The sequence below is a fragment of the Pinus tabuliformis genome, chromosome Q, assembly GCF_031772625.1.
Source record: "Pinus tabuliformis cultivar Carrire ecotype Pingquan chromosome Q, CPIR1, whole genome shotgun sequence".
Lineage (NCBI taxonomy): Eukaryota > Viridiplantae > Streptophyta > Pinopsida > Pinales > Pinaceae > Pinus > Pinus tabuliformis.
The window spans coordinates 1,349,713,149-1,349,728,852 of NC_142296.1; the positions used below are offsets into that span (position 1 = coordinate 1,349,713,149).

The 15,704-nt window shown below is 37.4% G+C and overlaps 1 protein-coding gene across 3 annotated transcripts in view; it reads left to right on the forward strand.

Annotated features, from left to right (window-relative positions):
• Positions 1–291: 291 nt before the first annotated feature.
• The window catches only part of LOC149224889 (uncharacterized), a 45,603-nt gene continuing 30,190 nt past the window's right edge, over positions 292–15,704 (forward strand). For 2 of the 3 annotated variants that reach the window (XM_089386321.1, XM_089386323.1), the window contains exon 1: positions 292–466. The gene's annotated coding sequence lies outside the window, so the exon portion shown is untranslated. Of the gene's footprint in view, positions 467–6,692; positions 6,824–15,704 lie in introns of all 3 variants that reach the window. The other variant, XM_089386322.1, reaches the window with a different exon arrangement.

Below are 15,704 nucleotides of genomic sequence, written 5' to 3' on the forward strand. Positions count from 1 at the left end.
TAGTGAGAAGTTTGTCGAGAAGCTGGGAGCATTTATTGTGAAGCTTCACATAAAAAGGCCATATACATAAAGCAGATAAAAAAGCAATCTGTCCCATAAACTATCCATAGCCTTGTGAATGTTAAAATAATTTCTTTCTTTCTTTCCTTCTTACAAGAAATAATAAGTTAAAAAGTCGTAATTATTAAATAGTTAAATAACGCCCTTTAAAACACAAATTATTCTAATAATTTTTGCAAGGGTTGACATTTTCAAACAGTTGCTCCTCACATTATTCACATATATAGAACTTTTTCGTTAGATGAGATAAGCTGAAGTTCCATAAGGCTTGGAATCAGCACTGTCATTCGTCTCATTCTTCTTCTTTAATGGCTGAAACAGACGGTGGAGGGTTTGGAGATCCAGTGCCAATTCCAGTCTCTATGATCTCTACCCATCTTCCAACGATTCTGAATCTCACAGCACAGTAAGTTTCCGCTTTCTGTAGTTGTTTCCGCTTCAATTTTGATAAACAAATGCTTTTCTTGGCTGGTTTTGATTTGAATGCTTTCGGTTGGCTGAACACGTGGTCACGAATTGGAATCCTCGGAGATGCGTCACTTCCATATAGAACGTTATGTATGGTCCAAATCCTTGGATCACCTGTTAAATGCTGCTGCTTCTTTTTTTTTTTTTTTTTTACCCATGGTTAAATTGTGATGGGTGGAATAAACTCTCGTTTAGGAATGCCATGACTGGTTATTGATTTTTCCCTGACGCGATCTGGAGGGGATCTGATAAACAAGATTGGCTTCTGCTGTGAACAAATAATCCGGACAATCGAGTTACAATGGGGATAACACACACACCCACCTAGCTGTCCACCTCAAAGCAACTTCATAGAACCCAAGTACAATATTATTATGATTACTCTTTGATTAGTGTGATGTCTTTTCTGTTTGCGATCAATACCTCAACTAGTTGATGCCCATATAGAAGGGGCTTCCCCTCTCTAATGGAGACACAGATGCAGACTAATGGGATTTTCCCATTCAGTGGTAGCCTTTGGAGTGAATTTATTGAATCTCTTTGGGGAGGGTGATTAGTAGAGTGACTTGGGTCATTTGGAGCATTATGAGCGCATTCCTAAGCAGATGAACTGATGATTGAAAAATTGTAAGCTGTCACTGCAAATCTCCTGAGACCCTCTAGAACCATGGTGAGAATGTGGATCTCTAATAGGCATGGAATCACCTTTGAACCTGAGCTTCACCAGCTCAAAATAGAAATCAATATTCTCTCTCTTTTTGCAAGAAAAGAAATCACCATGGCTCTTCATTACCGAAAAGAAATTACATTTTCATACATATATTGTCCAATTTCCATGCTATGCATTTAGTCCTTGCCTAAAGACTGCTAGAAAAATAACTTTTATGGGCTTTAACAAACAGAAAACCAGTAGAGCAAGAAAGCAAAAACAGCTCTTAAAAAGAGTCATTAAACTTATTCCCTTAAAGCAAATCAAGCTTAAGCTTCCGAGGTAGTGTGGATCCATCCCTTCTTCCATAATCACCAGTTCTTTGGCTACCAGTTGACCATTGTTTGAGAGGGCACCTGCTTCGGGCTTCCACATTCTGTTCTCTATACATGTGTGATTTGAATGAAGTCAAAGAGAGAAGCCACCTCCTTCAAGTGATCTCCTATGGGCCTAAGTGATATGTTTAAAATCTGATCGGTTCTCTTCATCCATGGAATGATCAGACTAGAGTCACCGTAAACCTGAATCTGTTTGATGTTCATTTCCACAACTTTTTTGAGAAGCATTTTAAAGCCCATAATTTTGTACTGTTATTTGAATGTCTCCCTCACATTCCTTTAAATTTTATATAATGATTATCTGAAAATAAGAGGACACCCCCACCGGTAGTGAAATCTTGTAAGCCATGTCTTGCTCCATCAAAGAAGCTATGTGCCTGAGTTTTATTAGTGTCCAGATCCAAGGGAATGTCATCTTTTTTTCCTTACTTCTAGGCATCCAACAAGCTAAAGCAGTGGCCTTGATTTGTAGAATCTTGAAAAGCATTGAATGGGCAGAATAAATTTATCTTCATAGATCATGGATTTCCTTGCCATCCAAAGTCCCCATATAGACAAGCAGGGTATTTCTCTCAATTCTTTCGGTTCCTTTTTTATCATCCAACACTTTAAACAATCCTCCATTGTTTTACTTGTCTATCCATTCTCAACTTGGGTTAGAACCTCCACTTTAGACTTAGACCAAATGTGCTTAGCATATAGGCACTTTGCCAGTAAGTGTTTCATTGTTTCCTCACTGTCTATGCAAAGAGTACAAATTCCCAAGCCCTGTCTAACTCTTTTCCATATAATTTCCTATGTTAGAGCCTTATTTTATGGTCAACCACATGAAAATGTGTATTTTATTTGGGGCAATTATCCTCCATAATATCTTCCACCATCAGTCCAACTGACCATACTTCAATGAAAAATGGTCTGGTATCGCAAGCACACTGTGTACACTCCCAGGGTTGGATTTTTTGACCAGGCAACAGAATATTCTTCTTTCCTTATTCTAATATGGCTTCTAATTAAATTGTTTACATGATTATTCCATGATTCTGGTAAATCTCCTTCAAGCCCTAGATTATGAGCCTTTAACCAACCTTGTTGCCATATGTTCTGGGAATTTGCATCCACAATTTGATTCACCTCGAGCGACCTCACTTGTATCTTGCACGTGTTTTCGTTCCCTATCCATGCATCTAAACCAACCCTCACCTGTTCTCCATTTCCCACTTTCCAGACTAACCATTTACCTATCACAGGAATGTCCGCACTGAAGCCTTCAAATGGATGGATACATCTTTTATGCTTGATATTGAGCTTCTTATCCAGTCTATCAATGTTTCAGTAGCAATGTATTTCCGTACAATGATTTTCTTCCACGGACGTTCATTTGGAAAACACCCCTCCATAAAGTTTTAGCTGATAAAAATCCCCCCAAAATAATGGGTCTTTTTCAAGTCCCGTCCACTCTTCTCCTTAGGCTTTTGCTATATGTTTCCATTTTACAAGATGAATACCTTTCTTTTTTCTCTTCCCTGTCCGTAAAAATTTAAAACCTTCTTTTTAATCTTTTCCTGGACTCCTTTTGGAATATGGTAGGGCATGTCACAAAGACTGTGATAGCCTCCAGAACAGACTTTACCAGTGTTTACCTCCCCTTCATTGGCAGCCTTCTGTTGCACCAATGATTAATCCTAGCCTCAATCTTCCCTATTAAACAATCCCATTCTTGTTTTCCATATCCACTTGGCTTTAGCAGAGAACTTAAATATTTAAAACTAGAACTGAGATCTATATGCTTATTTGAAAAAATCTGCAGTTGCAGTACTGTACAAATCCAGGATTTCCTGAGTCTTGTTTGCTTCCCTTATTGTTACATTAATAAAGAGCAAGACATCATCAACAAACAATAGGTGAGATAAAGATAGATCCCTTCCCACCTTTATGCCAGTTATATCCCTTGCCCTTTTGGCTTCTAGGATGGCTCTTTTAAGTCTTCTCTGCAATTGTGAGTAAAAGTAAAGGAAACAAGTGGCACCCTTGTCTCAGGCGCCTTGCGGGTTTAAAATATTCAGATACTGAACGATTTAGAAGAACTGCAAAAGAGACTTATGCGACACACTCCATGATAAGTCAAAAACAGTTAAACTGAAACCCACATGAATAAGAATCAACCTGAGATATAAGCTTATAACCAGTTTGACCTATTGTATGCCTTTGATAGATATGGCTCCATTACCATGGCTGGGAATATTTTTGTCTTTATGAAGTGTAAACCTTTTTGAGCGTCTTCTTTTGCATTATGGTTTTGCCTTCTCTATAAGCAGACAGATTGTTCTTGTGATATGGCCTATGAGAAAATCTCTTTCATTCTTATTGCCAGAATATTTGCAACAGTTTTGTATATACGGTTACATAATGAGCTAGATTGAAATTTATCAGAAAGAGTAGCTTTATCCACTTTCAGAGTTAAGGCTATGCATGTCGCATTGAAAGCACCCAAAACCTTACCTGTATATCTCACCTCTTCAATCACTCTTAAAAGGTCCTTCAGAAACTGTTGAGTCCCAAAAAGAACTGTACTGGCTGCCCATCTGGCCCTGGATTTTTATCTCTTTTAATGAAGCTAAAACAGCTTGTGAGTCTTTCTTGGAAACCTCTTATAGAAACATTGGATTTGCCTCCTCTGTTACAACTCCGTAAGAATAGGACGATACTTTTAAAATCCCTGCTATTTTAGTTCTGTTTGGCTCTGAATAGATGGACTGAAAATGAACTATCCCAATGTTTGCTATTGCATTGAAACTACAAGCTTTGTATCTACACTGTACACATATTTATAGTAAAAAATAATTTGATATTGGCCAAATTTTGCCTAAAATTCCTCAAGGGTTTACGTTAATATTTGTATGTATCTCTTTTGTTTTCTTTTTCTTCAAGATGTCTTAAGCAGCGATGTGAATCTTAAGTGCAAATAAGACTATGATATTGGATATATTTCACAATGGACTCTGCAACACACTAGCAGAATCTCATAAGAAGGAAAGACATGATATTTGGGGGTATCTTTTCGTAGAAAGACCTGACTGCATAGAGATTAAGATGCAGCAAAACTGAGATCTTGCTGTGATGAGGATAGATAAAACTTCAGCTATTCTAAATGCTTTCAATGGTAACCAGAGAAAAAAACCATGGTGCTAAACAAAGCAAAGGTTGGGAAAATGTCACCTTCCAAATGTTATAGATATGCCAGGATGTCTGGCAAGTCTTATTGTGTTTTACAAAGATATGTCAAAACAGTCTGAGAGACTGAAATTTGCATATCAGGTTCTGAAAGGAGGAATTTCACACTAGAATTTCCACCAGGCCTTGCAAAGCCGCATCATGTATTGCTGATTTTTATTTTGGATGGTTGATAGGACCAAACTTCAAAGATTGACTATCCATTGGAATGTTGTTAAATAGCGAATTCATGCGGTTCACAACGCATGATTGCAGACTATGTGATCTTGCAGGACGTTACATAATTACTTGTGACTATCTTGCAAGAGGTGACATAATTAGATGTGGATTAGATAATATCCATTCCCAACAATATTTATTCATGTTGCCTCAATGTAAAGTATTGAACTGCTTTTTACTTCTGTTCAGTGTTGCACTTATCATGATAATATCGGAATTAGCACAATAATATGGCCAAAATCAACCTTGGCGATAATATTGGCAGTAACTATTGCAAAAATTTGCCCTCTTGAAATTATTGTGATAATTTAGGTAATTATTGCAATAATATCAAAATTATCGGCATGTCTGTCAATTTCAACTTATTACCATTTTTTTTTCTTTTAACCCTAACTTTTAAAAAGTTAGGGGATTGAGCTGTAAGGATACTCTTGACTATTTCCATCAAGCAAATAAGGGGAAATCTATTGTTTTCATTGCCATTAATCGACTCAGGAAGTTTGAGAGTGGTTCTTACCTCATTGGGTTTTATATGGAGAAAGTAAAATCTTAGATCCCACTCAAAATCCAGCCTACATACAGTTTTTAGGGTTTTAGGGTTGACAGGATTTCAGCGTTTCTACTGGATTCTGTGATGTATGAGGATATGGAATTAACACGCAATCAAGATCACCAAGCCCTCTATGTACCTTGATGTTGGTGGCATTCACTGTTGCACTCCTCCTTCATGACCTTAGTAAAAATGTACACTTCGTTCAAGCAAAATCATTGATTAGAATGTTAGACTTTCTCTATCTTATTTTAATGCTTAGAGGGTGATCTTGACGAGGAGGATCCCAATATAGGTAACGATTTTGATGTTATGTAGCTATTTGTTGTAGCATGATTTTCTTTGGATTTTGGAAGCAATTTAGAGCCCCTTTGTTGATCTATTTTGATTCAGAGATGGATTGCATTCGGTGATGTTTTGGTTATATGCACTCTTTCTATATACATGGGAAATTTTGCATTCTTGTTTATAATAATTTTTCTTTTGTACATGAATTATATTTCTTTTCAAAATTTGAATGTTTTATGTATTTTTAAGATTTTGGTCGACCACTCTTTTGGTCGAATTCTGATAACATTGCTGAGAATGCTATGACCATTTTCCATCAAGCAAACAAGGGGAAAATTGTTGTTTTCATTGCCATGATTCATGTCATGAGATACATATATTTTTGTTTTGGTATCATTTTATATCATGTTATTAGATCTTATGACTCATGACAAATATCATATTTCAATGTTAATATTTGATGTATCACTTGACATATGATACATCTTATATATCGATTTTATTTTCATATTTATGTAGCATTGTGTTTGTGTGATGTTGATGTTGTTTTAGAAGTTCAAAATTTGAAAAAAAAATGATTATTTCTATTTTCTTTTTTAAGTTTTACGATAATTTCCAATATTTTCCTTAATATTGTCGATAATTTAAATTTTGGATCTTGACGATAAATTGCCGATAATGATAAATGTAACATTGCTTATGTTTACCCACAAAATGATTGATATTCTGCTCTGTTTATAAATTGATTAAACTATGAATTTCACCAAATATTATTTTTAGTGATTTCTTCCTCCAAGCGGTTGTTTGATACTTTAAATCCATCTTGAAGTGGGACCCCAGTTTCCAAGACCCTTGACAACTTTGGAGGGAAAGTCGGCTAGTGTAAAGGGATCTGTTCCTGCCTCGAATGATCTATGAGAAACTGAATGAGCAATACTTATTCTCCAACACATTTTATTGGTTAGTAACATGTTTTTAAAACTCTTCTATGGAAATGGAAACTTGAACAAAAGCTTTTTTTATGGTTTGATTGTGGAGCTTCTACCATTCATTTGGGAAATTTAAGGTTGATTCTAGGTGGTTGTACAAGGTGAAGTAATGTTATCAAAATCAAATTGGTTTTGCCAAAACCTATTAATTTTATCAACGTAGAAGGTTCCTTGGTAGAAATTAAGTGCCCAAACTGAAAATCATCAAGATTGTTCTGAAGTTGTCTGCAACCAGTTTGAACCAACTGGTTCAAGCCAAAACAAGTTAGAATCGGCTGGGATGAGTGGTTTTGTATTGGTGCACTTCCTCCATCCAAAAAGACCAAAAATCTCAAAATCAATGATGCTACTCATTAATGCCATGTAACTATGAATCTTTTTTGAAGGCCTGCTCTCCCTAAATGTGCTCCTAGGAGCCTTAACATACTCTTGAGCATTCCTTAATGTTTGTGTGAACCATTGAGGTTTCTTGTCAGAATTGGAAGCGGCTAATGCTGCCTCCTCACTTGAAGGTTATCGTTCTGAATTGGAAACCACTAGTGTTTTTGGTGACCTTGGATCAACCTTCGAAGCTTTTTTCTTCCCATCCTTAGTTATTAGAATGGGCTCATGCAACTTCCTGGGTTTTCCTCAAACTTTACATCTCTGCTTACTGTCTTCCTCTGTTTTGGAATATATACCTTGAAGACCTTTGAAATCTCACTATAACTCACAAATAAACCCTTCCAATTAGAGGGCTCCATCTTGGTCCTCCTTTCTATAGGTACATGGATGTAGAATGGACAACCAAAGATGTGGAAATGACTCACCTTTAGCTCCACACCAGTGAATGCCTCCTCTGGTGTCTTATATCGCAAGATCTTATGATGACCCTTGGATTGCTCTATTGCATGCTTCTACCCAAAGAAACATCAGTAAGTCCTATTGATGAATCATGGCCTTAATAATACTTATGATGGATCAATTCTTTTATTTCACAATCCCATTTTGTTGTGGGTTGTATGAAACAATGAGCTCCTTCTTGATTCATGCCTCCTTGCAAAAATCCTTGAACTCTTTAGGGGTATGCTCACCCCCATTGTTTGATCTAAAAACCTTGATCTTCTTTCCTATCTAGTTCTCAACGAGAGCTTTGAATTCCTTAGACTTGCTAAAGACTTCATCCTTTGCCTTTAAGAAGTAGATCTATGTCTTGCAAGAGAAGTTATCAGTGAAGGAAGCATAGTACATGCTCCCTATGAGTGATGCTATTGACATTGGTCCACATACATTTGAATGCACTAGGTCTAGAATCCCTTTAGATTTGTGCTCTGTGCTTGAGAAAGCAGCCTTGGCATGCTTGCCAAGCGCACATCCTTTGTATACTACCTGTTGCTCAATGTTGAACTTTGGAAGACTTGTGACTATCTCCCTCAGAATAATGAAATGAGATAATATTTTAAGGTCCACGAGACTAAAAATAGTCTATGAGACCATTAGTTCCCTATTTTCCGCTTTTTGAAATTAAGTCATTTTCCGATTCAAATTGATGATGAGCTGGCCCAACCTTCCAACAATCCCCTTGCTAAAAAGACAATGCCAAGAAATTGATGCTAACATGTTCTCATAACTTTCTCTGATGTCTTTGAATGCATCACATTCCAAAATGAAATGTTTTTCCGATTCCACTACCCCAGACGTGCAAAATGTACACACCCGTTCTTCCCAAGCTTCTTTAGGCATTTTCCACCGTCCCGTTTTGCACCGAAGTTGATGCGAGCTGGTCCTTAATTGAGCAATAAGAATCTTTGTCCTCCACGAAATGCTCTGTAATGTAGGTGCCCCATTTTCTTGTGCCATAACTTGCACAAGTTGTTTGTGTTATGAACTGGGAGTCCAACATGTTCACCTTGTAATCTATGCAAATTGCCTTCACTAACCCCCATCACTTGTGATACTTCTGGGTTAGATTCCTTTGGCCTAACAAGGACCTATCAGTTCTTGAACTCTACTACATAACCCTTACCCTCCATTATAAAAAATCAAATTAATTTTTTCTTGAGACATGGAACAAACAAGACACCATCAAAGTCTAAAGAGTTACTTGGCTAGAGTTGCAAGGGAATGGTACCAACTCCTACTACTGGGTACTTGACATCATCACCAAGTTCAACCTAGACTCTTGATTCTTGCTCTATTAGACATGAAAATAACTTCTGAGTTGTAGTCATGTGCCTAGATGCTCCACTGTGTACATACCAAGCGTTCCTTGCATTTGCACTGTTAGAGAGGCGAGATACCATCGTGAAATCTTTATCAAACTCGACAACAAACACGTTCATCTGAATTTTTGTAGAGGCTGCTACCTGCTTCTGCTACTGGTTGCCCTTCTTCTTCAGACATTGTGATGCATAATGTCTAAACTTGTGATAAATGAAGCACTTGATTTTACTCAAGCCCTCCTGTGATTGTGAGGTTGACTCCTCACTCTCACCCATACCCTTGTTGGGTCCTTTAACTCTTCCCTCCAAAAGTGCTTAGTCCTTCACACAACAATAATGAAACCCTCTAACTGTTGGTCCTTGATTTCAACAATTGATCTAATATTGTAAACCCTTGAGGATCTCAATTAGAGACCTTGCTTTGATACCATGTCAAATTAAATTTTCCAAAGGCCTAGATGATTGTTTTCCTATGTTTATCCTAATTAAATAAATCAGATTTAAACTTATTTAATCACATAAATGATTCTTTCTGCACACACAACAATCACACATATGGCTGAAAGAGGAACACCTAGAGTAGGAAATAAATAACATACATGCACAATGATTTTTTCCCTTCAAATCATCTTATAATTCCAATGACCAAACTTACAAGGTACCTCCATATTCTATTCTATATTAGCAGCTATATAGTAAACAAAATACTACAGGACTGATGTATAACCTGCTGAAAATAGAAGTATGGCTTTGCTGAAGGAAGAAGGAAACAACTACTGCTAAACAATTATACGATGTTGTTGCTTTATGGATTCCCTCTTGCTTTTTGCTACAATAGATCTGCACTTTGTCCTCTAAAATGTGTTGATTTTTCAAGTGCAATAGATACAAGCACTAATTTTTGAAAACGATAATTACTTCTAATGATGTTGATAGTCATTTAGCACTTTTGCTTTATCATTAAGCAAATACGCTTAAGAAATTCAACCATAAATGCATAATCACGGTAGAGATCACATGCACAAAGGCAACACAAGATTTACCTGGGGAAAACCCACTTGGGGGAAAAACCCAACAACCTTTCCCTTAGAGAAATTCTTCAGTTCAACAAGAGATTTACCTAATTTTTCTAGTCAACTATGATGGTCAAATTGACCAATAATGCTATGGTCAAACTTGGTCGAACAACCCTCTTATCAAGTCAATCTTCTGCCCAACAAAATTGATCTTCCTTGATCTGTCTAGGCCAAAATTCGCTCTCCCAAAAACTCGGCCCTGCTGCCCAGAAGTTCGACTTGCTGCACAGAAAATGCCCAGAAACTCACATGTGCAAAGTCAATTAAAGATAGAAAAGATGCTTTAGATGTCTTCGTCCTTCTTCTTCTTCTCCTTTGCATGGATGCCCAAAAGATACTTTTGTTACGTTTGTGTTTGAATTGTTTATATATAGTGTTCTGGATGGCTTGAATAATGTCTCTTCATTTGGGTTGACTTGACAATTTTGGAGCGAAAAATTCAAAATTCAAAATTTTCTCTTTTGAAACCCACATGAAGAACATGTTTTATATTAATGATTTCAAGGGTTAATCAATAAAATGACATGAAGAACATGTCTTACATTTTCATTATATATTTCAAGGGCTAAAATATTAATTATGAAGACCGACCATAGCTACAAAATTCAACACTCCCTCTTAGCTAGGGAGGTATTCATAATGACTATTCAAATGTTCTCTTGTTGACAAATTTCTCTAAGAAAAAGTTATAACAATTCATCATCAACATCAACATCAACATCAACATCATCCAATTACCATAATCCTGGTCAACAACTTTGACACATGGTAAATCAACAACATCAACAAGTTACCATAATTTTGGTTGGTACCTCTGACCTATGGTGTATCCTCACCATAATCTTGGTCGGTACTCCTGACACATGGTACATCATTAGCATCAACTAGTCACCATAATTCTGGTCCATCTGACACATGGTATACAGACTAGTCTTGGTTCACCATCATTCTGGTCAATATCTTTGACACATGGTGAATCTCCAAAGGTTGCACTCTACCTAAGTAATTTTGGGCCTGATGCTAAATGAGCTCACTCAAACTATCTGGAAAGTTTTGAGCTTGATGCTGAGAGGCACCCACTCAACTGAGTGATACTGAGCCTCTAGGGTCATTCTTCCTAATTTCGATCAACATACTTGACATGGGAATAATGAATGTCCTCTGTCGGACCATTCTTCTTAATTCCTGTCAACACACTTGACACAGGGAGAATGTTTGTCCCTGATGCTATCTCATCAGCACTCCCTCTCACTGAGGGAGGCATTCTCAACAAGTCCAAGCTTGTCCTTGAATTATACAAACTTCATTTTGGATAGAGGCTTTGTAAGAATATCAACTATCTGCTCATCAGTAGAGATGTACTGGAGTTTCACCACTCCCTTTTGCACCATGCCACAAATAAAGTGGTACTTGATCTCATTGTGTTTCGACCTATCATGGAAAACTGGATTGTTTGAAAGCTTCACACAACTTTGATTGTCACAATATATCACAGTGAATTTTAGCACCTGATCAAATAGTCTTGCGAGCAACTTCTGAAGCCACATTGCGTCACAACTTGCTAAACTGGCTGCGATAGACTCAGCTTCGACAGTGCTGAGTGCAATAGATGTATGCTTCCTTCTCATCCACGAGATCATAGCGGAGCCCAAACTGAAGCAATTTTTGGATGTACTCTTTCTTTCTTCTGCACTCCCTGTCCATTCTAAATTTGTATACCCCTACAGCTGTATATCATCGTTTGAAACATATCTCAAAGCATAATCAACTGTATTGCGTAAAATCTCAATACATGCTTTACTGCAATCTAATGATCATGTCTGGGTTCCATCTTGAACTGGCTCAAAGTGTTTACTGCAAAGCAAATGCTTGGTCTGGTGTTAACCAAATATGTCAAGGAGCCAATCAACTTCCAATACATGGATGGATCTACCAAATCTGACTCAAAGTTTCTCAACTTCCAATACATGGATGGATCTACCAAATCTGACTCAGAGTTTCTCAACTTCTTTAGATTAGTCACTGTGGGAGTTGCCATAGATTTACAGTCCATCATTCCAAACTTTTGAAGGATCTTGATAATATACTTTCCTTGACCAAAGAAGATTTCACCAGGCTTCTGCGATACTTCTAGTCCCAAATAGTAATGCATTAAGCCAAGATCCTTCATATCAAATTAAGAGGTCAACACCCTCTTACATTGAATAATGAGATGCTCCATACTTGACAGAAATAAGTCATCAACATATAGCAATAAAATCATTGGTTCATTTTTCTCAACCTTGATATATAGGTTTGGATCAACATCTCTTTTGGAGAAACCAAGTGTTGTATGTTGAAATTCTGATGTTCTATGTTGTACCAATCACTTATTACAAAACTTCTTTATGCTACAAATTAGATAAGCAATTGTAGATAGAATATAAATCAACTGCACAATAGAAAACAACCAAAAATACAATGAGACATAGAGAATTTAGGTCCAGTGACCAGGGCAAAACCCACAAGGAGAAAACCCAACCAGATTTTTCTTCTATTAGAAATCAATTGTTTAGCAGAGATACAGAGTACAATGAGAGATCAAGAAAATGAGTAAGTTCACCCAAATTTGAACAAGTTGTAGCATGAATATCACTAGTAACAATAGCAGATGCACACACTGAATCAATCCTCCCTTCAACTGAATCAACACTGAAACACTGAAGCACTGAATCAACCATGGCTCACCAAGTCTCTCTCTCACAATCTTCTTCAACTCTCTCAAGTTCGAATTCTTCTTTCACAATGCACAAGTAGTGAGGGGAGAAAGAATGAGGCACACATATATGGGAGGAGTAACTAATGCCCATTTAGGAAAAGTAACTCATGCCATTAAGGGGGAATGCATGTCGTTGTAACTTATGCTTTTAAGAGAGAGTGTAACATATGCAATAAAGAGTGCGTAAGAGGAATCTTTTATGACATGCTTTTATTGAGTGTAAGAGTGTAAGAGCATTAATGAGAGTGTAAGAGGAATATGTCATGCCAATAATGAGAGCGTAAGAGAACATTATTGAGAGCCATGATTGAGTGACTTGAAATTCCTTTTAATAATAATAATATCATAAAGAGGATAATAATTATAAAAATGATAAAATACTAATTCGAGATTGATTAATGATAAGAAGTGATTTTTCATCAACAATACTTGATTACTAATTGATGCAAGGTGATTTACTATCTTAAGACTTTCTAATTTTAGACTTTCTATATTTAGAAATTCTATTTTTAGACTTTCTATTTTTAGAAATTCATCCTTGCGCTACCAATTTTCAACACTCCCTTTCAACTAGGGAGGAATTTCTTTCTGCGACAGAGATCCCTACTTTCTCTGCTCATCGTTGTTAATCTCTACTCTGTATCATATGGAACAATGATGTCTCACTTTAATGAAGAAGAATCACCATAGGGGAGCTCCGGCTACCATCCTATATCCACGGACAATAGGGGAGATTAATCTACCACCCTAAATATATCTCTAATTGACAATAGGCAGAATACCACTTACTAGGAGAGGTAAGGATCACACTCTATCCTATTGTCTGCTAATCCTCCCACCTTGACCCTCAAGAATCCAAGTGGTAGAACATTTGCATTCATAGACCTTGGGGGGATACCCACTTGACAAGGATCTCACACAACCAAGTCTCATCTTTGCTTGGGGGGATAACCCACTTGTTAAGGATCTTGCACAATCAAGTCTCATCTCTATTTGGGGGGATCCATTTGTCAACACATGACAAGGATCTCGCACATCCAAGGCTCATCACTGCTTGGGGGGGGTCCACTTGTCAACACATGACAAGGATTTTGCACATCCAAGACTCATCACTGCTTGGGGGGGATCCACTTGTCAACACATGACTAGGATCTCGCACATCCAAGGCTCATCACCGATGGCCACCCTCTCTGGGAAGGGTCACATCCATGGCAGTCCAAGTTGTTCTCTGAAAACCAAGAACTTTCCTTTCAGCAAAGGCTTGGTAAGAATGTCGGCGATTTGGTCATCAATTGCTATATGATGGAGTCTTACTGCTCCTCTATAACACCCTCCTCCCACATTTACCCAAGTTAATTGGTTCATTGGATTAAACATGCAACAAGAGGCTAATATGATTTGATTCAACTCCCCATGTACAATTATGGAAGTGGAACCGACAAAACACAACCAAACTGACCTTCCACACATGCTATAGAACCTCCAGGAGCCAACCAACCTTTCCAGGTGACCAACACCTGAGGCAACTTAACATTTTACCAACCTAGAGCCTCAGTCATTCCCATGACATGGGCATGCATGCGACTGGGACCCTCCAATCGTTCTCACAGCAAGGGCATGCAAGCGACTGGGGATTTTTTCAGCTGGTTCAGAGCCAGTGACCGCAGATTCTGTGCCACTCTTTTAGGGCTAGTGTAAGGACCCATTCATCCACGGATTTTATTATAGCAGAACATGAAATCTTATATACAGAATTTTACAAAATTTAAATAATTAATCTAATGCATACTAACCTGTCTGCTTTGCTGACAATCTGTCCGCTCTGCTCTGTTGTCTGCTTTGTTGACAATCTGTCTGCTTTGCTTTGCTGACAATCTGTCCGCTCTGCTCTGTTGTCTGCTTTGTTGACAATTTGTCTGCTCTGCTTTGCTGCAATTCCTGTTCGACTGCGTTACTTAAACGGCTAAAGCCTCCTTGCCGAACTAAGTACAACCTAGGTACTTAGTCTCAGAAAGCTTTCCAATTGAAGCAGTCTGATTCCCCATGCCCAAAAACTTCAGTATAATCAAGCCTCGTATCCAAAATTATTCTCCACTCTGCTGCCCTTCCCCCCAAACTGGTTTTTCCCCTCTTCTTTTATTTCCTCATCCACCGCTTTCTCCTCATCCCCGTGTCAAAAATTTGGTTACGTGTACTTTATGAAATTAAATCTCATTTGATTTCATTGATCTTTATTTGAATACATAGTTTAATTTAATAAGGTTTATTTATTATATTTTTTAATGAATTAATTAAATTAATTAAATCTATACTTTTTAATTAACTTATATTATTTCTTAATTTTAAATTGTAAATTTTAATCTGTACTTTAAAAATAATATTTTCTGCTGGTTTTAAGGACTTATCATATATATGATACTTTGATGTGGTATTAATTTATTATTTTAATTTATATCTTTTCATGTAGTAACTAGTTTACATGTAGTGCGATACATGCAGGTCCATGCATACGTAGCTATCGTATGGAGGTCTCGTATGTATACTAATACTCGCATTTTATTTATAGGCGGGGCATTACATACATTCCCCCTTCCAAAAACTTCGTCCATCTTCTACTAGAGTATGCCATGGTGTCAGCTATACTGATTAAACCATTCATAAACTCTCAAGGGTGTCAGTGTTGATTACATCAACCTGATTGCCTAATAGGCATCTGGCAGTCATCATCACACGTCTAGGGGAGCGTGATTCGCACAGTTCTCCCATGACTCCAGGTTTTTGGAGGATAAACAGTGGGCAATACCTCCACCCCTCCTA